Here is a 20,746-nt window from a genome sequence, read left to right as displayed (position 1 = left end):
CTATATATGATGTCAGAGGGGTAGCAGACTTGGAACGGGGATTATCACTTTGTGAGGGGTGTAAATGTCTAATCATTATGCTGTTTTGTACACCTGAGACATAAAAAAGAAAATCCCTTGTATTGCTGGGTTTTTCAACCTGAGTGTGCCCTATTGGCTAGTGCATCAGTCATTCATTGGGCATCAGTATTATTGGTCCTGCCTACCAATGCCTGGCCTCCTATTAAATAATAGAGAAAATGGCCAGCAGGGCAGGGCCAGGACCCCCAAACCCAACCCCAGCACAGACCCTTCTGCTCCTTACCTGCAGACCAACCCACAATAAACGCTAGAATTCAGAGCTAGTGATAGTAGAGGCAGGAAAGGGCTGTGGTGGGGGCACCTTAGGATTTTCCCAAGGGAAAGAGTCCAGGTGCTTTGGCAAGGAGGCTGCACTTGGGAACACAGGCTGCTCCCCAGACCGTCTCACGGAGGTTTAAAGCCACGTGTCAGGAGAGCTGGTCTTTTTAGCCCTTTGTTAAGCCCTCCTCTCATTCCACAGATGGAGAAACTGAGGCCCAGGAGTGTCATTTCCCTGACATTCTCTTTTTCTCTCTGTCTCTCTATTCCCCGCCCCTGTACCCCATATTCCCATGGAGTAGGTCAAAGGCCCTGAGCTGGATGGGATAGCCTGGCTCTCTGGTCTTGGCCCCATCTTGTGACTTTCCGAGCTGTAGCCCCTGTTCCTAACTCCGTTCCCTATAGGACACGTCACCTGGGCATCTTAGAGGTGCCTCAAATTCAACCTGCTCAAACCAACTCATTATTCCTCCTCTGGTGGGAGCTGGGTTCTCCAGCCTTGCAGGTAGCCAATCACCCAGGCTTTGCATTCTAACCCAGGGAATTGTCATTCCTGACCCCTCTCTCCTCTAGGCCCTTCTTCAAGACCTTCAGGTCAAGGGTCCAGGTATAACAGTGTTTTCTCTTTCTCCTTCCACAGCCTGCCCTGCCTCCTCCTCATGTCCCTCAGCCCAGGCCTTATCCTAGCCCTCCTGGACGAGGCTGGTGGCCTCCCACCCACCCCCATACTGGAGCTAAAGGGGGACTTTTCACTTTGCCTATCATTGGTCAAAACCTTCAGTGACTTTGTCATACAAAGACTGAGCTTGTGTGAGAGGGAGAATGGGGAGAAATGAAGGGGTAACCGACATTCTTGGAGGAAAGATAGGGAACCATTGATCGGACTCAGAAACAGGAAGTGACTGGCTCAGGGTCCCCCAACAAAGCAGAGTCAGAGTAGAATGTTCAGGGGACAGTAATGCTGTCCCTCGCCAGGCAAGCTGACGGCTCCCTCATGCCCCCACTGGACACTGCTCCAGCCACACATAGCTTCCACGTGCCCTAGACGTGCATGCTTTCACACTTCTGCTTCCTTCCTCATGCAATCATGCTTTTCCTCTCTTCCCCTACCTCCGTAGTTAACCACCTGCCCAAGCCCAGCTGAAATGCTGCCTCCTTCAGGAAGCCTTCCCTGAACACTTGTCCTGGCATTTCTCTCTCACGTCACTCAGGACTCTCAGACTTGGGTTAGAAATTCCTGTGCATTCACCCTAGCAGGGGCGGGACTCATCTCACACACACCTTCATATCTCCAAGAGCACCCTGCACAGTGCCGGGCCTGTCACACGTGCTCAACAGGTATTTCTGGAAGGAATTATCATTATATTTATTGTCATTATGAATGACTGGTGTTGGTAGAGCTCTCATTTGAGTCAACCACTGGGCTCAGCCTGCAAGTCAGAGCACATGAGTTTTCACAGCAGCCCCAAAGATTAGCCCCATTTCACAGATGGGGACACTGGGTCCTGGGTCTCAGAGTAAGCAAGTAGCTCGCCCTGGGTCTCACTGCTGGAAGATGGCAGAGTTAGAACTCGACCCCCAAGTGTAGCTGATTCTAAAGCCTCGATGCGGACCTGTGTACACTCTTGACCTGGGCCAGCTGAGCAGTAGGTCAGGGCTCCAGGACTCTACAGCCCCAGATGGCTCTTCTACCTTCAGTGACCCCTGTGGTCCAAGGCCTGAGAACAGAGGCCCTTCCAGGTGTCACAACAGGCTCTGCTCAGGCTGGCTTTTTGGATGACCCTGGTGGTTTAGATCCTGCCCTGGAATCCCCAGCCTGACCAGGTGACAAGAGCTCCCCTCTGGCTCCACAGGAATGCGAAGTACCTTTGCACACAACCTCTCTTTGTCCCTTGCCAGTGGTGGCAAATTGGGCAGACCCAGGGAAACATGGTAAGGCGGCAGAAGTTGGTTTTGGACAGTTTGCAGCTTCTCTGTTCTGTTCCCTTTCCACTTGGGGTTTCCTGCTGGCTGACCCCCTCCCCGTGCTTCGGGCTAGACACTGGGGTTTAACCCTTTCATAACTGAGAGTGGCATGAAAGGAATGCAGAGGGAACTTCAGGCTTTTGGAGGAGATATGGAATAAATGTGGGGGTTCTCCTTGCTCATGAAACTGGGACTGACCTACAGTTAGTTAATCCTCAAGAGAGCCTGTGATGTTTTTGCCCCTTGGGTGGCTTCCAGTCACAAAACTCTGTGGGAAATGGTGCTGTCTCACTTATTCCCCTCACTGGATCCGAGTCCCTGGGCCAAGGTTCCCAGATATGGGGGACTGCAAATCTGCTGTCCCTGCCACCACTCCTGTGGCCCCTGGGCGTGATCACCCTCTTTTTTGTGCCAGGCCTGCACTAGGCTTTCACAGATATCAGCTCACTTGATCATCACGAGGACCCTGAACTCTCCTGCCCGTTAGATGGATGAGGATACCCAGGCTCAGAGGGGTTCCGTGGTACCCAGGATCACATGGCGAGTGCATGTCACACGGTGAGCACATGAGCTGCTGGGATTTGAACTTTGATCCATGTGGCTGCAAAGCCTGTGCTGCCTTGATCCCCCTTTCTACCCATTGCAGGTTGGTGATCAGGCTGCATTCCCCTGGGCAGGCACATAGTCTGCCGTTTCTGTGGCTCTCAACTGCCCAGCACTGGGTGTCCCCAGGGAGCAGGGAGAGGGCTAGGCTGACACAGAGACCAGCCAGGGACGGGGGCTGTCCAGCACTGTGGTTTTCTCCAGTGGCAGGGTCACACTGCCCCGGTGGGCTCATTCCTGTTTCTGTGGTCATGGGCAGCATAACCAACCAGAACCCCAGGGCTCGCCTTTGTGAGCTCTGAGCTAAAAATACCTTTTTCTGGGGATTCTTGTGAGGATTAAATGAGATAATCCGAGCTAAGTGTTTCACATAGCAGCACAGGGTAGGTGCTCATGAAAGCCTTGCTGGCCGCCTGTGACCCGGGCTAGGGCGGGGTGGGGTGGCGACGGTGACGAAACGGCACAGGAACCCACAGGAAACTTCAACATGGAGACTGACAGCCTATGCAAAGGAAGTGGCAAAACAAGAAGAAAAAACTTTTAAATTTTGGCTGAGTAAAGGCAACAGTATAATTACCTTCATTTATAAAAACTGCTTCCCATTAACGCCTAATTCCCATGAAGCGCAACAATGATTATCTCATTAACTATGTGTCAGATTAACTTTGTTGGAGGTTTTATTTGATTAAAACAGTGAACTCTCAACACATATGCTCATTCTTCATAGTCTGTGGTTTCTGGAGCACAGTCCTCTGTTGACAACTTTTCTAAATTAGAAGGCACATTTCCAGGGAAGTGTCTTGTAAAATGCAGTTATTTTGATTCCCCAAAGCAAAGTGGACCAGAGTGGAGAAAGAGTCTCAGAGCGTCCTGTCAACAACGCCCACCCCTGGATTTGCAAAGGCCAGTGACAAAAGATGAATTATGTGTCAATCTGTTTAAAAAAAATGTAAAAACACGGGGGGCTTTTATATTATTTGACTATATTACTACGTGCATTTGTATTATTTTGTAGTAGTGGCGGGTGCTGGGGTTTTTTCCCCCAAACACTGAAAACTCCAAAGTCATTACATCCTGGATTCCATTTCCCCCACGGGGAGAAAAGGTTGCTATCTGTCATATGCACTAAAGCGCCTGACGTTTTTCTCATTTTCTGATAGGCTGTGCAGCACCCCCCTTCTACTCCTCACCCGTACCTTAACAGAGAAAAGCTGCTGGCTGACAGCTCCCAGCTGCACAGGGAGATAGCTGAGCATTTCCAATAGGGAAGTGTCACGCTTTGCCAACTCGGGGGAAGACAGAATAATTGGCTGGAATCACAGACCTGGGCAATGGTGCAAAAGGAGACAGAGCTGATGGTGGGTGGGGGTGGGGGGGTTCCCCCAGGGGTTTGCTGGATATCTCTCATGATGCCAGACTAGAGACTCGTGTCCAGAGGCTCAGGCCCTTCTGCAGCCCACTCTCCCTGAGGTCAAGTGGTTGGGCGGGGCGTTCCGGAGGGAGAGCACATCCCCAGCACTCAGCTCTGATGTGGAGGGGAAGATGGGCAGGGGCAGCAAAGACCCCTGTCATGATTATAGAAAAGGGAGGCCAGAGATCTGGGAGAGGGTACGCACACTATCCTCATCCTCCAGGCCTGTGCTGGCCAAGGACCTGCAGGTGGAAGATGGAAAGGCCAGGTGGAGACGGCCTATTCTGATTCAGACTTCATGCTCAAGGACAGAGACAAGGGCAAGCCTGGATCGTGGAGGACCAGGGTGGGAGGACCTCAGAGAAAGGAGCCCCTGACAATGAGGGGGGTGGGTGCTTGCTTGTTTTATCCTCTCCTGATCACAACCAGCATCCAGATGTGGCCTGAAGAAAGGGTTCCTGGGGTCCATCTGTCTCCCCCAGCCCCAGCCTCACTCTGTGGTTGAGCTGCTTTGCCTTTGGCTGCTGGTCGTAAGGCAACGTTGTCCAGCAGAAACCAAATTGCCAGCACATATATAATTTAAAATTTTCTAGTAGTCACATTTTAAAAAGAAAAGGTAAAACTAATTTTAGGAAGATGTTTTGCTTAACCCAACATATCCAGAATGTTATTGTTTCAACAATCAATATAAAAATGAATGAGATCATTTACCATCTTTTTTTTGTACTAAGTCTTCAAAATCCTGTGTGTAGTTCACCCCTGTAGCACCTCTCAGTTTGGATGAGTTTCATTCCCTGTGTTCCACAACCACAGGGGGCTGGTGGCTGCCATATCTGGCAGCCCAGATCTAGGGCTTTCCTTGTGCCCTGTCACCACTCCCCAGAGAGGCAGCCATTTGGTTTCCTTAGAGGCGCCAGGTCCAGACCCCTTTGCCTTTCCATGACCAAGAAGCAAATCAGCCTCTGGGGCTGGGTACCCGTCTATCTTGCCTTTAACAAGGGAGGTCTGTGGGAACGTGACCTCCTAGTCCTAGACTAGGCATGAGAAGACTCTGCCATTCAGCCTGCTGTGTGACCTGGAGCAAGTCATCTGACCTCCTGGGCTCTAGTCTCATCCTATCAGGTGAGGGGTTGCCATTAAACTTGTGACTTCCAAACAGAGGGACCTGTTTAGCAAAGGTGATTTCATACAGAAGCCCATTGTATCAAAGGAGAGAGTTCCTGCCCTGTTTCAAGACAGTGAGGGGCTGGAGGTCCTAGAGAACCAAAGAGGAAAACCCTGCACCACGCATCAGCCACAACCCACATTTTTACACATCATTTTGTGAGCATGCAAAACTATACCGTAGGTTGCTTATGGACCCCTATATATAGTAAAAGTATGAAAACACTCATGTGAAAATGCATCAATTTCAAGTCAGTGGCCTCCTCTGAAGGGGGAGGAAGGAGATGGGTTAGGGATGGCGCTTCAGTTCTATTGCCAACATTTAATTTTTTTTTTTTAAGATTTTATTAGGGAATCGGGGAAGAGGAACAGACAAGTTGCTGTCCTTTTGTTCTTCAGTCTAGTTGTGGAGGACATCGCTTCACTGGCCTATGTTGGTATTACCATTGTGGTCTTCCCGGGTGAGGCAGATAGGTTGCCGGCCATTGGACGGCCACTCACGGCAGCTCACGAAAGCGCACGCCCGCTGCCGGCCAGCCCCACTGCAGCCTACGCCATCGCCGGCGACTCACAGCAGCTCAGTCCCAGGTTGAGCTGTTGTTCACCATCTTAGCCGTAGAGGGTGTAGCATCACTGGCCCTCATGTAGGATCCGAACTGGGGCCCTGCTGCTCAGAGCTGGCGTCCCAAGCCAGCTCTTAACCAACGCGCCACTCAGCCGTCCCAACATTTGATTTTTTGGCCAAAGGAAACCTAAAGAAAATATAACAAAATATTAACATTTGTTCAAGCTTAGTTGTGGGTGTGTAGCTATCTGAGATATTACTCTATTTCTCTGTATGTTTGAAATATTTTATAATTTAAATGTACTTAAAACTTTAAGAAGGGTAAAAAGATATAATCTGATGTCACTTGAGGCATACAATTTTTTTCAAAGTAAAATATAATGTATGCTCCTCTCTCTAAGCCCCCACCCTCCCCATAATCCGTAAGACCCCTTCCAACCTTCCTGCTCTGTTAGTCGAGGAATCCAAGGCTAAACTGACCAATGGTTGGGTGTCCTGGGGAAAAGGACGAGAGCCAAGCAGTTATGCAATAAGCACTGGCCATATCTACAGGGTATCAGATATGTGGGGGGCCCCTGGAGTGATTAAGACATGACCTTGCTTCAAGAGGAGTCCAAGAGGAGAGCTCTGCCCTCAGTGCTGGCTCTGGGAAGGCTGAGGACGGAGACTGGGATCAGGCCCCTCCCTGGTTCCCATGTCCCCAAGTCTGCAGACTTTGAGGAGTCTCCTTCTCTTCAGTTCTCACCGAAACTCCCCTTCCCAGCCTGCCTCTCCAGTGACCTGGATTGTCTAGCTAAGTCTGGGGGACACTGCTAGCTCACACCTTGGAATGTCTGTGTGTTCTCCCCTAAGCCCCCATCTCTGGCCCCTCCCAGTAGCCCCTTTCCCCCATCTACTCATGAGCCCCACAGCTCAGAAAGGTTAGGAGACTTGCCAAGGTCACCTTGCTGGGCTGTGTACGGCGGGAGGTGGAGGGTTGCAGGAGGGCAGCCATGCACCAGGTCTAGTGGGGTTATTTCATCCCGGCAAACAGGTCCTGCTGGTTTGCCATTTGGAAGGTTTGGCCCCAATTCCCATGGGCTGGTTAAATGGTAACTTGTCTCTTTGGTTGTGTGTGGAAAAGTGACAGGGAAAGAGCCACCAGCTCTGATGACCAGCCAGTGTGAGACCCAGCTGGCTCTGGGTGCTTGGCTACAAGTGACGCTTCTTTCCTTCATTTTTTATTCTTTTCCCGAATCTCCCCTTTCACACATCTTCCTAGCCAGGTGAATAAGAGCAAGGGGGAATGGTGATGCTCATAGCAGAGTTCCACAGCTATTGAGGGCCTTTCGTTGGGAGATTGATTAACCAAGAGCCTCCACACCCATTTTGCAGGATGAGCAACTGAGGCCAAGAGGAGTGAGGTCACCATGAGTCACCGGCCTTCCCGGCCTAACTCAGGCCTGGCTCGATATGGCTGAGTCAAAAAGGCAGAACAGGGGGGGAAAAAGGCAGAGCAGGCCAGGGTGGGGGCGGGGGCTTCACCTCACAATCTCTGGTTCTTCCAACAGAGTCAGATGTCCTTGCCGACCTTCGATCCCCTCAGCTGTGTGGTCAGGGGGTGGGAGCCACTCTCCTCCCCTTGTTCAGCACCTGCCTGATTACAGAGCTCGGCACACGGGATCTCATCTGCCTCACAACAGCCTTCTTTGTAAGCAGGGCTGATTTTACAGACAAGGAAACTGAGTCAGCGAGATTAGGCCCTTGTTCAAAGTGTCACAGCTGGTCAGTCTGAGGGAGACCAGACCTCTGGACGCCAGCCTGGGACACAGGCTTGTCTGTGGCTCCCAAGCTTGCGCCAGACCTGCTCCTGCTTCCAGGGTAAGGACCCCCGGGAGGCAATGTTTCTGGTCTGAGCATGGGGCTGATGAGGGCTGAGGACCCGCAGGGGTTTATCTTGGAATGGACAGTCACTTTGAGAGGGAGTCTGCCGACTAGACTTTCACTTTTCCCTTTCAGGCTGGGTTGTCCTGTCTCCACTCTGAGACAGTCTGTCTGCTCGCTGCCAGGGAGTGGGGCCGCTGTGCTTGCTGTTGTCAGCTTGGCCATTTCTCAAGCAGGGTCTCACTTGTCACCGTGTGCTCACTTGGTGTCCACACTGTAGTAGGAAGAAGGAGGACCCCAGGTGGGCAGAGGGAGTCCTCCCTAGCTTTTGGAGACGTCGGGGAGGCAGGAGCCTCACTAACCCGTCCCAGACAGTCCGTGGAATCCGAAAGTGCTCAGGGAGGGTAGTGCTCCCCCCTCAGAAATTACACACAGCACGAGACAGGCCTGGGTCGTCCTAACCTCATGGTACTAGCTGTGACTCCCTTTCCTTCTTGGTACCTGGGAAAAGAGACTACCTTCCTCAGCAGGTCTTATGAAGGTATAAAGACATAACATGCGTGAAAGAGCCTCCTGTGGGGCCTGGTACACGGCAAGTGTCCCATAGCCCCTCCCCATCGGCTCCTTGTGCATCTCTGCTGTGACGTCAGCCTCAGAGGAACGGGAGGCCCCAGGATTCCCCAGGAGGGAGCATGGCATCCTCACCCTCAGCAGCTGGCTCCTGCTCCATTGAAGCCACTTGATGCCATGCTGGGGCCAGAGGTTCTTTACTGAGGAATCTGCAGTGGGAGGCTGAAGCCAGGGTCACAGGGAGAGCGGGCAGAGGACAGCTGCCCATGGCAGGTCACAGCTGGGGCTCCGCCTGCACTGAAGGCTAACTTCTTTTCCTGCAAAATCATCTTGTGTAAGTAGGGTGCTGGGTTGAACATGCTCAAGTCAGAGTTGAGCATCGAGCCCCCATGGTGCCAGCTCGGATCATGCTTTAGCCAGCTCTGGGAGCCTCGCTAAGGCCAGAGCAGCTGGCCTAAGCAAGCTGAGCTATTTCCCAATGTGTTCTCGGAGAGTTATACTAAGTAAGCCTCGGGTCACGACACTGGGGCCCACCCTCCTGCAGGGAGGAGGCGGAAGGATGCAGCCTCAGAAAGCCCATTACCTGGTGAGCAAAGAAGGATCCTCCTGCCGGGTACTTCCAACCTTTGACCAGTTCTTCCCTCCCTGAGGGAGAGCCAGATTGGGAAAGGGTGTGACTGGTGTCCCAGGAGCCCAAGTCCAGCCACTGCCCTTTGATGGGGTCAGGCAGCTCTCTTCTGCTGAAAGAGCGTCTCAAGTGGGCACCAAGTTCTGTTTGGGGGGGAGGGGGTCCTTGGGCTTCTATCTCAAAAGGGGCATGTCTTCTCCCCATGCCTTCTAGACCTCCTGTTCCCAGATGCCTGCCTCCTCCAGGGCACCCCAATGGGTGACTCTACCACCCCAGGACATGGGACTGGAGCCACCCTTACAGAACCGGTTTGAAGCCAAACAGTGGCGTGTTACAGTCCAGCTGAACAGGAGTCTACAGCTGGGTGAACACAGTCAGTTCAAGGCAAAGCAGGATAAAGTGTCCGTAGGGACACAGGGGCAGTCCAGGCAGGGCATGTGTGCGGTAAGGTCCTCCCTGCTCCTGCTCCCCTGGGCTGCAGGGATGTAGTGGCCTAGCAAAGGGACCCCAAGGTCTCCCTTCTCTTCCTGTGTCCCTACCATAGCTGCCGGGCAGCACAGGCCCCTCGCCCCAGCAGCAGGCCTGGTCACTTCCCCTGAGAGGTGAAACAGAACAAGGGGCTGCAGCCTTCTTAATATGAGGGAGGCACAGTTAGGTCTGAACGGCTGTCTAGAACTCACAGAAACCTCCTGAGAGGTTGATGAGTGACCCTGGCACAGTGGGAGGTCTGCCCTCCCTCAAAGGGAGCTGAGGGCCCTCCACTGTTCCCCTGGGCTAGAGGGAGGCCTAAGTGCAGGTGTCTGGGGGAAGCTGAACACAGTCTGATGGACCGGAGCGGGGTGGGGCAAAGCACAGGCTGAGCCTCTGTGGGTGGGACAGGCCCCCCCAATTCCTATAAATGGGGAAGAAGCTGAGAAGGGGAAAGCTAAGGGGGGTGGGGGAAGGATTTGCTGGATGGGCAACAAGCTCTGAAGGGCCTGATAATATCTCTTCTTAGAATTGCCCTTGGCCATGTGGCTGAGGCCTAGGGAGGCCCTTAGCATGTGTGCAGGAGGTGGGGACGGAGGGGACTGCTAAAGACCAGATTGCACCCCTGGGAAAGGAAATAGCCAGGGAGCCTTCTGCAGCCCAGCCCCTGAGAAGAGCCTCCGAGGAGGAGGCAGCAAAGAGGAAGCGGGTGTGGCCTTTCTCAGCACCCCCTCCCCGTCCCCCTAGCTGGCACACCTTGGGTAGACTCCAACCTACAACTCCACTGATCTCGGAAGGTCACACCCTCTCCCACCTTGTGCTTCTGATGTTGATTTCCTGCAGAGCAGTCAGTGTTACTCCTGCAGCTTAAAGAACAGAGGTGGCTCCACCCCCAGGGCCCACCCACTGGGCACAAAGGACCTTTGTCAACATCCCAGCTCCATCACAACACAGGGTATGATCGGGCCAATCACACCTGCTTCCTGGACTCCTGAATCCGCATCTGCAAACCTGGGGCCTGAGACCAGAGCCCCCTGAGCCACCATCCAGACCCTATAGTCCCCCTCTTCCATGACTGTCCTCACCGGGTACCCCCACCCACCCTCCTTTCACGGAAGGGGGGTGGTGTTGATGGATAACTGTGCCTTCTCCTCCCCAATTCCCAGGCTCCTCTCCCGGATCCCACATCGAGGAGCCCTAGTAGTAATCCAAACTTGCCACTCACCATTGGAATAGGTCTTTACAATTTACCGTGCACCTGTCTACAGCCATGATTTTTTTCACCCTCTCTGCAAGGCAAATATTGCTAGCTCTATTTAATAATAAGGAGACTGAGTCCCAGGCCCCCAGACTTGCTTCAGGTCAACTGGGAGGTCAGAGGCAGGGCTGGGTTTTGAACCTCCCTCAGGGACTGAGGGAGGCACACCCCAGCATTGTGCAAAGCCCCTGAGTACTCTCCACGGGGCTGCAGCGTGAACACCCAGGCACCTCCATTCAGGGCCTGGCTCTGCAGACGGCTGAGCCTGGTGATGTCAGTGTTGCCATGGAAACTCTTCCCCTGGCGTCGGGCAGGACCAGCCTCCCAGTGCAGTTTTCCCTTTGTGTGGACTTTGCAACACGTTGCCAAGGCAGTGGGGCCTGCTGGGCGGGTTGGCATGGGGTGGGGAAGGCAGACAAAAACCCACACCGCATCCCAGCAACCAGCAGCTCACAACAGGGCTCCTGGAGCTCTCCGGAGGGAGGGGCTGCTAGCTAGGGCCCCTAGCTGACCACGCCCTTGAGTGGGGGAAGACCCCACACTCCTGCTCAGGAGCCCTGCCTGGCAATAGTCCTTTAGCATTTTTTAGTGCTATATTGGGGTCCTACCACCTCAGAAACATCTGGGTCTTGTGTAAAATGCAAATGTGGGCCCATCTACACACCTGCTTGGCAAGGGGTGGGGAGGAGTCGTGGTTTAATCAAGTCCCCAAGGAGATTTGGGTGTGCAGTCAATTCTGAGAAACACCATTTAGGGGAGAATATGGTTTACTGAGCACCTAGATATGTCAGGCTCTTTTGCCTAATTTGTCTTGCATAATCCTCTCAGCAACCCTGATGGGGGTTGGAGGGGGAGAGAAAGGAGGGGGAGGTGAACAGAGGAAATAGGTTTTGGGGTTTTTTTCAAATCCCCATTTCACAGTGGAAGACACTAAAACTCAGAGAGGTTAAATCTCTTGCTTGCTGACAGTCACCCCAGCTTGGACGTGGCAGAGTCTGGATTTAAACCCAGGGTCCGAGGCCCTACCCTGTGGCCTCATTGGCACAGGCCAGCAGCCTGGCATCACTAGCTTCCTCCTGCTACTGGTTTTCCAGGAAGAATCCTAAAGCACCTTTGTGGAGTGGGCCAGCTCTGTACAAAGCCTCACAGTAGCTTCCAGATTTATGAAGGGCTGAGCCAACGGGGAGACCCACACAGCTGGCCCCTCCCACAGGCTGGGCTGCCTGCCGAGGAGCAGAAAGGAAAGCCATGCCCTTCCCCCACTCAGCCGTCCCACCCACCCCGTTCTGTTCCACTGTCTGCCCCATCTTCCTTGATCTCTTAAAGGGCTCCTGAAGTCCCTGGTCCTTCCTCCTGCCAGGGCTAGGTGGCCGCTGACCCAGTCCACAGAGATGCCCCTTCTTAGAAGCCTCCAGGAAGAGAAACTTGGTGACCTTTGCTGGCATCCACAGGGCCTCTGTGCTCACAGCTGACAGCCTGCCTGTGTCCAACCTCCACCCCTCCTGCTGTCTTTGAAGACTGGTTCCTCTAGCACTGTCTCCCTCTTTCTTAACAACCTCTGAGGACGCTCCAAGGGGAGGAACCCCACATTTTGGTCCTGGGTTCTATTCTGCCCGTAACTTTCGAAGGAGGCTGAGACTCTGGCTGACACCACAGTCTCCCAGGGTCACGGTTCCTCTCCACCTGTAGCTCCCCTCTTAAAGGTCAACAAACACCGGAGATGTTGGATGAGGGCTAAACACACGCCAGGGATGCCAAGAATTCGACGGTGAATGGCGCTGGGACTTCTCAGCCCAGGGTGGGGCGCGCCTAAAGCCAGCCAGTGTTCCGGCCCCAACCATTACCGAGCTCTGCTTATCATTCTTTCATTGAACAAGTATTTCCTGAAGTCTGTGCTTCATACTAGGAAGGATTTTTCTTTAAAAAAGTCTCCAAACAAGCCGAAAAAGGATGGAAGAGGATAAAAACAAAACCAAACTCTAAATACCTGTGATCCCTGCCTCCACAGGAGAATACAATCTAGTTGTAATTCACATCTAGCGTCACTTCAGGGCAGAAAGAAAGTTTTCCTCTCTCACTAACAGTGGTCCTTTCTAGCTGGTGGCATCGTGGGTGACTTTTAAATACTTTTGCCATATTTTCCATACCTTCTACTCTGTAAGATATAAATTTTGTAAGCAGAGGAGCCCCCAGTGAATATGGGTGTCTCTTGGGCGCCTCTTAAAAGGCACACCGTTTACAGCTTCTGGGCCTGGAGGATGGGTTGGTCAGCTGGTCCATCCCTTCTCCCAACAGGGGCATGCCCAGACAAGCCCATAACATCCTCCAGCCCCACCTCTGCAAGATGAGTGAGACTGCCTGGGCTGAGAGCCTGAGCGAGCCAAGGGGGCCCCTGGAGACTGACCCCAGCCAAAGAGTGCAAACCAACCAAAGCATCAGAGGGCAATGAGTGGGCGACACCCACTCATTGGAATTTAACCTCCTCCCTGGCCCTGCCAGCCTGGGGGAGCACAGGGGCGAAATGGGGGTATAGCTTCTCTGAAGGGGAGGAGTGCCAATGTGACCTGGCCTCTCTCAGCCTCAGTTTAGTCATCTGTAAATGGGAACAATAATACTGCTTGCACAGGCTGTTGGAATTAAGTGAGACAACTGCTCCATGGCCCCCTAGAGGGCACCTGGCACAGAGTAGTTACTTACTGCTGAACGTTTGGGTGAAGGCGCAAGCTGGCAACTCTCCCTTACTGGGTTGCAAACCCTCCCCTCTCTGACTTCGGAACTGTAAAACATTCTTCCCTTCATAATCTGGGTGAGAAGCTCTCTCCGCTCCCCAAATTCTCCAACGCCCGCTGCAGCAGGAAGCCCAGGACTGAAGGCGACTGAAGGCGCAGTGATGCCCAGCTCCCTGGAATTCCTCCCAGTGCCCTGGGGCCCAGGCAGCCCCTTGAAACTGCCACGTCCAGTCCCACCACACCCCAAACTGTAGCCACAGGAATGAAAAGGATTATGGCTGTTTTGTGGGAGGTTCAAACATTTCAAAAGCCCTGTGAAGGCCAAGACCATCTGCGGGCTACAACATATGTTCTAAATCTTAGCATTGATCTTGCGAAAATAACACCTTGGCGTTTTATCAGGGCCCTTCGGGGAAATGATTTCCCCCAAAAGGGGAGACTCTAATGGGGTGACTCTCAGGCCCTTTGGCTGCCTCTGGGCCACACCAGGCATCCGTGTGTTCTGTGCTGATTGACCCTATCTCCTCACACACTGCATTTTCAGGCCGTAGTGGATTTGAGATTTTAGCAACAAAATCTTACTGGCACTGAGTTTTTGCCAGCAGATAAGGTGGGGGCCTCCATGGAAGCACAGTGTCACCCGTGAATTTGCAGCGAGAGGGTCCACCAAGGCTGTGGGCTTGGGATTCCCAGAAATATCCCCTCCCCAAACTAAGCAGATGAGGGTTTCCATCTGCTCTTCCGTTCAGTAGTCCCTGCATTGGATTCTCTCACCAACCATGAACCAGGCCAGGCAGAGATAGCCATGATTCCCATTGCAAGTGAAGAAACTGAGGCTCAGGGTGGCCCACCAGAGGTTGCACAGGCACTAAATTCAAGTCCTAAGAACTAGGACCACATTACTGTAGGTTTCCCAAAGGCTGCAACTTATCACATCTCCCCCAGGAGACTTTGCGGCTATTGTGGCCAGTGAGATTTCTTTCCCTTTGTAAATTTTGTTTTGTAATCATTACACAAATCCCATGTTCATACCCATGACAAGAATCTCAAAAGACCAAAACATACCCTGTAACTCACAAGCATTATTCTGTTGTATTTCCTCACACTTCCTTCCAATCGTCGTTCACAGGACAATCTTATTTCATTGCCTCCGAGATAGACATTTTTCACATTTCTAAAATACAAATGCACTTTATAATAGATGTATACACATAATGTGTAATGTGCCTGTATTTTTTTTTTCACCAAAACAAAAAACAAACAAACAAACAAAAAAGCTCTTGGTAAATCTCCTGTGTCATAGAATCAAGGAAATAGGACAGGTCATTTTGCAGAGACATAATAAAATCCTCAATGTGATTTGCCTCCCAGTCCATACACTTCCCTTTAGATCATCTGCAAAGGTTTTAAAGTAAAGACAACCAGCCCTGACTGGATGAGACCCGGTATTTCATAATCCCCCCAACCCCCACCCCTTGCCAGCTGGCCACCCCCACGCAGGGCACTTGGGCAATGTGACTAATTTCAATATAAATCAAAACAGCAGGAGGATTTATGTAAGCCACTGCTCTCTAAATTCCAAAGGGAAAAGGGAAGAAAAATTGCCATTGAGTGAGCACCTACTATGTACCAGCCTTGTGTTGGGGAATAGGAGGTCTGCAGGCCTCAGGCGGCAAAGGGCGGGTTGCTTAACAATTCCGTGGGCAGACTAGAAAAGGTTTCCAATTGAATAAGGGAGAATAGCCCAACCTGGAGTGTCCCCTGACCCTGGGAAATGAGTAAACCACAGTAAGATTTCTTTCTTATTATCTTCAAACATCATCTTGAAAGCAAATGTGTCTTGTGAAGCTGCTTGTTTTCAGATGTGTCGAGTTACTGATGGGCACCACCTGTGCCTCCCACCTCCTCAGTCTGAAATGAAGAGCCTCAAAGTTTATGGAGAATCAAAATCACACCACAGGTTTGTTAAACCACACGTTGCTGGGTTCCCTGTCTCCAGAGGTGCTGATTCAGCTGGTCTCAGTGGCATTTGAGAATTTGCATTTCTAACAAGCTACCTGTGATGTTAACGCTGCTGGTGCCAAGGAGGATTACCCGAGGAGCTTTTAAAAATGCTGCTGCTTGGGCCCTCCCCCAGGATTCTGATTTAGTTGGTCTGGATACATCCTGGACATCGGGATTGTCAAAGCTCGCAGGTGATTTGCATGTTTTGCCCAGACTGAGAACCACTGGGGTTGATGGGAAAAGCCAGCAGACATGATTAAGGTTCTTGGGGTCTGAAGGTTTCCTAGGATTTCATGGACAACCTGTCAGTCTTCCCAGATGGGGCCTGCCAGGCAGTGCGTGTCTGAGAGTCAGAGAGAAGCTGTCCGATGCAAACCGTACTTCCAAACCTACATCTTTGAAACCAAGTCAATCGTTTGCTGATGCTGAAATCACTGTTTTTTGACCCTGAAGCTGCCTGACTCCCTGGACTTCTGTATTTCTCTCCTCACTGGTTCTTGTGGCCCACCTGTTAGGACACATTCCAGGAACTTTAGCCATGGATCACACCGGGCCGTTACCACACTTAGCTCCCACTTACCATCTCCCCTGCCAATTTGAGCAATAGCGTCAACCCCCAGGGCCTGTCCCACATCCCCTCACAGCCTGATCTAACCTAATGGATGGATGATCGCCTGGTATTCATTCATTCAGTCAGTCAGTCAGTCAGTCATTCATCCAACACATTTATTTTATGGAGTGTTGTGATTGTCCTACCTCCTCCCCAGATCTCTCCCCAAGTTTTGGATTGAATATCTAGTGAGCTTCTAAACATCTCCTCACCGACCTGCCACAATGCTGCAAAAAGGCCAAATCATACTCACTTCTCCTCCAGGGCACTCTAAGCTGCTGATGCCACTACCCACGCTGCCACCCAAAACAGACACCCAGGAGCTGCCTGTGACACTCCCAGCCAGGCACCTGGCTAAATGTTTCTCATGTCTCAGCTCTCCCAGCTGAGATCTAGCTCTGGGATCCCCAAGTTCTCTTTCCTAGGCTTCTGTCGCCTCACAGGTCTATCCCCCTCCCATCTCCCCCTTCTCTTCTCTACCTCCTGCCTCCACCTTCAATGCCTCCCAATTGCCCTCTTGTCCTTCAGGGCTCCCACGATCTGGGGTTCCTGCCACCCGCCCAGCCTCATCTCCTTCCATCTCTTTCCTGCTTCAAAAAGAGCCCCCTGCCTGACATGGTTCTGCTTCTCGCCCAAGGGGCTTACTCAGGTTACTCTTCTGCCTGGACCGCCTTTCCTTCCTCACCTCATCTCTTATTTGGACAACCCTTACTCACCTTTCAAAGCCAGTTCAATGTCACCTCCTCCAGGAAAACTTTTCAGACCCCACCCAGCCTAGATTACAGACTCCAGCTCTGCTCCTATATTACCGGGGCATGACTCTATGGTGCTGACCACATTATATTATAATTATCTCCTTATGTGTCTGGCTTCACCATTAAGTGGTTAGTTTGTTGGGGGCAGAGACCATGCATATTCATCATTCTACTCCCCTGTGCATGATGCCTGGCATAGAGTAACCCCCTTTTCAGATACGATTGCTTCCAATCGTAGCAAATCACCTTACTGTTTAGTGGCTTAAAATTCCTATTGTATTTTGCTCGTGGTTTTGTGGGTCTGGAATTTGGGAAGGTCTCAGTCAGGGGTCTGCCATGGGCTGCAGTCATCTGATGGCTCGACTGGGCTGAGTGGACAAGATGGCCCGTGTACATGGTCCCAGCTGATGCTGGTGGTTGGCTGGGGGCTTGGCTGGTCTTTTGACTAAAGTGCTATACGTGGCCTCTCCAGCATGGCAGCTTCAGTCAGGGTAGTCAGACTTCTTACATAGCCAGGCTTCTCCCAGTGCAAGAGTCCCAAGAGAGCCAGAAGAAAGCCTCGTGGCCTTTTCTGATCCAGCCTTGGAAGTCAGGCAGTGTCACCTCCACTGCATTCTATGGGTTACAATTGAGTTGCTAAGATTTGAGGGGAGGGGACAGAGACCCCACTTTTCAATGGGAAGAGTGTTGAAGAACTTTCAGACATGCTTTAAATCTGCCATAGGCCTCAACACGTTTGCTGGCTGGCTGGCTGGATAACAAATTGCTCCCCCCTCACACACACACACACACACACACACACACACACACACACACACACACACACACACACCTATCCTGCTCTATAAGTACCTAGTTCTTTCCTTCTGTTCCCCTTCTCCTGCAGCACCACGACACCAGCATATTTGAGAACTGTCAGGGCAGAACAGCCTGGTGGTGGAAAAACCATAGGCTCACAACCCACAGCTCCTGCCTCCACATGCCGGCTGCCAGCTGGTATGAGATGCTGGGGCCAGTCCCTCTCTGGTCCTGGGCTTCAGCGTCCCATTCAGATAACAAGGTGCTAGATGCCATATTTTCTAAGACTCCTCCTTGCTGGAACGTCAGGCATCTCCCTTCCTACTTGCTTTCTGAGAAGGCTGCTGGAGGCGGAGTCCAGCCTCCATCTACAAGCTAGCCTCCAGGCTTCCTGTCTTTGGGGTTTGTTTCCTAATGGCACAAGCACACAGTGCATTCTGGTGTGAGAAATCCAAACAGTCCAGAAGTATACAAAGCAGAATGTGAGCTTCCGGCGACTTTCCTTTACTCCCTGCCTCCCTCCACAGGGGACCGTCCCCATCAGTGTGGTGACCACCCTGTGGCCGCTTTGAAAGCATCTACTGCTTTCATGTATTGTACATTGCAGGTGCAAAAAGAGATAGCTTTGCTAGGGATCTGTGGTTTGTTTGGTTTTTCTTTCAACACAAATGACACCATATATTCATATTGTTCTGCAACTGGCTCTGTTTCACTTAATCTCACGTCTGGAACTTCTTTCCAGGTCTGAATGAAGATCTCTCNCTGAGTTCAAGCTATAGTATGATAAATGGCAAAAAGTAAAATGGGAAAAGGGCTATGGGGTATTGGTGGTTGTGATTTTTAACAGATTTTTTTTTAGAGCAGTTTTAGATTGACAGAAAAATTAAGAAGATAGTACAGAGAGTTCCCCAAACACACCCCCCGTCTTGTCTTTTCGCACTGCTGTAGATGAAGCCAGAAGCACGAATGCTCCAAAGTTCGTCTGCCCATTCTCCTCGCTGTCAAATATTTTGGTGGTTGCCCATTTTCTATTAATTCCACACAATCCCACAATGGACATCCTGGGGCTGTGTTCAGAGCCCCGGGAGTTTGCAGGGCTGCGGAACATGCCGATTCTGCGCAACGACGCAGAGAGCCTCTTTCCAGTCAAACTGAGTTCAAATCCTGAGCGCCAAGTCCCGAGCAGTGTGGCCTGGGACGAATCACTCGAGCTCTCTCAGGACTCCCGCGTCGAGCACGCACGCTAACAATAGCGCCCGCCTCCCCTGGGTGGTTGGTGTGGAGGGGCGCCTGGCTGGGCAGGTGGCGCAGCGGCTGAGGCCGGATCTGCCTCGCGGTGGCCGCTGATCAGAGCCGGGCTGTGGCTCCGGTTACGCAACTGGGCCGATAATGCTGCTTTCCACGTCCATGGAACCCAAATTAAAAGAGGAAATTATTCTCCTGATGCTCAACTCGCCTAATCCCCATCTGTCTCTCTCCTGGTCCCCCGCGCTGGCATCTAAAGGTCTTGAACGCGTTCCAGGTTTCTAATTTAGTTTGCTTATGCAACCAAAAATATTATGGCCGCGTTTCCTTGGGGGTGATTAAGTCTATATTCTGGGCTACAGGCACACTAAAAACGGCAGCGCCAGGGTCCCGCGCTGCTCGCGCGAGCACCACGCGCCAGCTTTTTTTTTTTTTTTTGGTTTCTCCTAGGCCCTGGCAGCTCTGCAGTCGCGGGGGCTGCAGGCAGGAGAGGCCAGGCAGACGGACAGTCCAGAGCCCGGGAAGGCCCAGGATGGTCGAGGGAGAAGGAAGGGAGGGCAACACGGGCTGGCCTAAAGCTCCGGCAGACGCGGGGGACGCTGTGGTGGCAGCCCCCTGGGGTCGTCTCAGAACCTTGGCCTCTTCCTGGTCTTTCATTCTCTGATTCTGGTTCCTGTGTGCCAGGCGCAGGAATCCATCTTTTCTGCATGTGCCCCCACCCTCAGATCTGTGGAAAGATGTCATACCACTGTTTATTCTAGCAAAAAATGGGAAACAACACGTTTAGGAATAAGGAGTGATCGAATAAATGAAGGGAATGTGGACACTCTGGGATCCTATGTAGCTGACAAAAAATAATGGGAGTATATCAAGATGTATTGATGCGGATCAGATTAAAATTAAATTTTAAAGAAAGCAAGTCATAGAAAAATACAGAGTATGGTTCTACTTGTGTTTTCAAAAACCCATCAGTGTGGAAATGGAAGGCTACATTGAACTGTTACCTTGGTTACCTCTGGGGTGGGGACCAGGATTGGCGGGCAGGGAGGGGTGAAAGAGACTCTGGGGTTTTACTCTACTTCTGTACTATGTGAATGGTACAAAGAGACTTGCAGTCGTGCATTACTTGCATAATTTTAAATATTTGCTTTCAGTGTCATGGGGGAGGGAGAGAAGGACAGGAACCTCCCTGACTATCTTATTCTCCAGAAACAGTCCATGGGCAGATCAGGAGTGGAACTGGCTGGAAGGCACCTGCTCCCCACCAGCCCAGGCTGGGGCTTCAAGATGTCTGACCACTGTGCTTTGAGGTCTTGGCTGCTGGAAGTCTTGGAGCTCAGGAAGGGATGGGCACCTGACCTGGCAGGGTGAAGGCTGAGGGGCAGAGCATGGCCAGGAGCCAGAAACTTGGCTTCTAGTCCTGGAGGGTTGGCTCAGATGACTGAGTCTCCCTTATACCCTCTGCCCTGACGGCCAGGCCAGGTCCCGGGTAGGAATGAGGTGCCACCCCCAGGCCACCAGTTCTGAGGCCTGGGACAGAGTGCGAGGCCTCAGCCACTTCTGAAATGTCTGCTGACTTGGCTTATTCCTGCAAGGCCCGGTGCAGTGCACCAGGATGTGTTTCCCAGCCCCAGTCCCTACTCCTAAGAGGGGCCCAGGCCATGTCCAAGCAGCACCAGCCAACCGGACACTTAGAGGCGTCCCTACAGACGCAACCAGGCTGCTTGTACACAGTGAGGTGACTCCACCACTCACTGCAGACGTCCCCAAG

The 20,746-nt window shown here is 52.0% G+C and overlaps 1 long non-coding RNA gene across 1 annotated transcript; it reads right to left on the bottom strand.

The window, feature by feature from the left end:
• Positions 1-6,134: 6,134 nt before the first annotated feature.
• On the bottom strand, positions 6,135-9,144 carry LOC109380667 (uncharacterized). The gene is made up of 3 exons (XR_002123545.1): positions 9,064-9,144; positions 8,616-8,797; positions 6,135-6,234 (listed from the first exon to the last, which is right to left on the bottom strand). It is a non-coding gene; the product is annotated as an uncharacterized LOC109380667 (long non-coding RNA).
• Positions 9,145-20,746: the final 11,602 nt, after the last annotated feature.

Source organism: Hipposideros armiger, unplaced genomic scaffold, assembly GCF_001890085.2.
Source record: "Hipposideros armiger isolate ML-2016 unplaced genomic scaffold, ASM189008v1 scaffold_40, whole genome shotgun sequence".
NCBI classification, from domain to species: Eukaryota; Metazoa; Chordata; class Mammalia; order Chiroptera; family Hipposideridae; genus Hipposideros; species Hipposideros armiger.
Note: the sequence above shows the minus strand (reverse complement) of the source record. Positions and strands in the feature narration are given on the sequence as shown.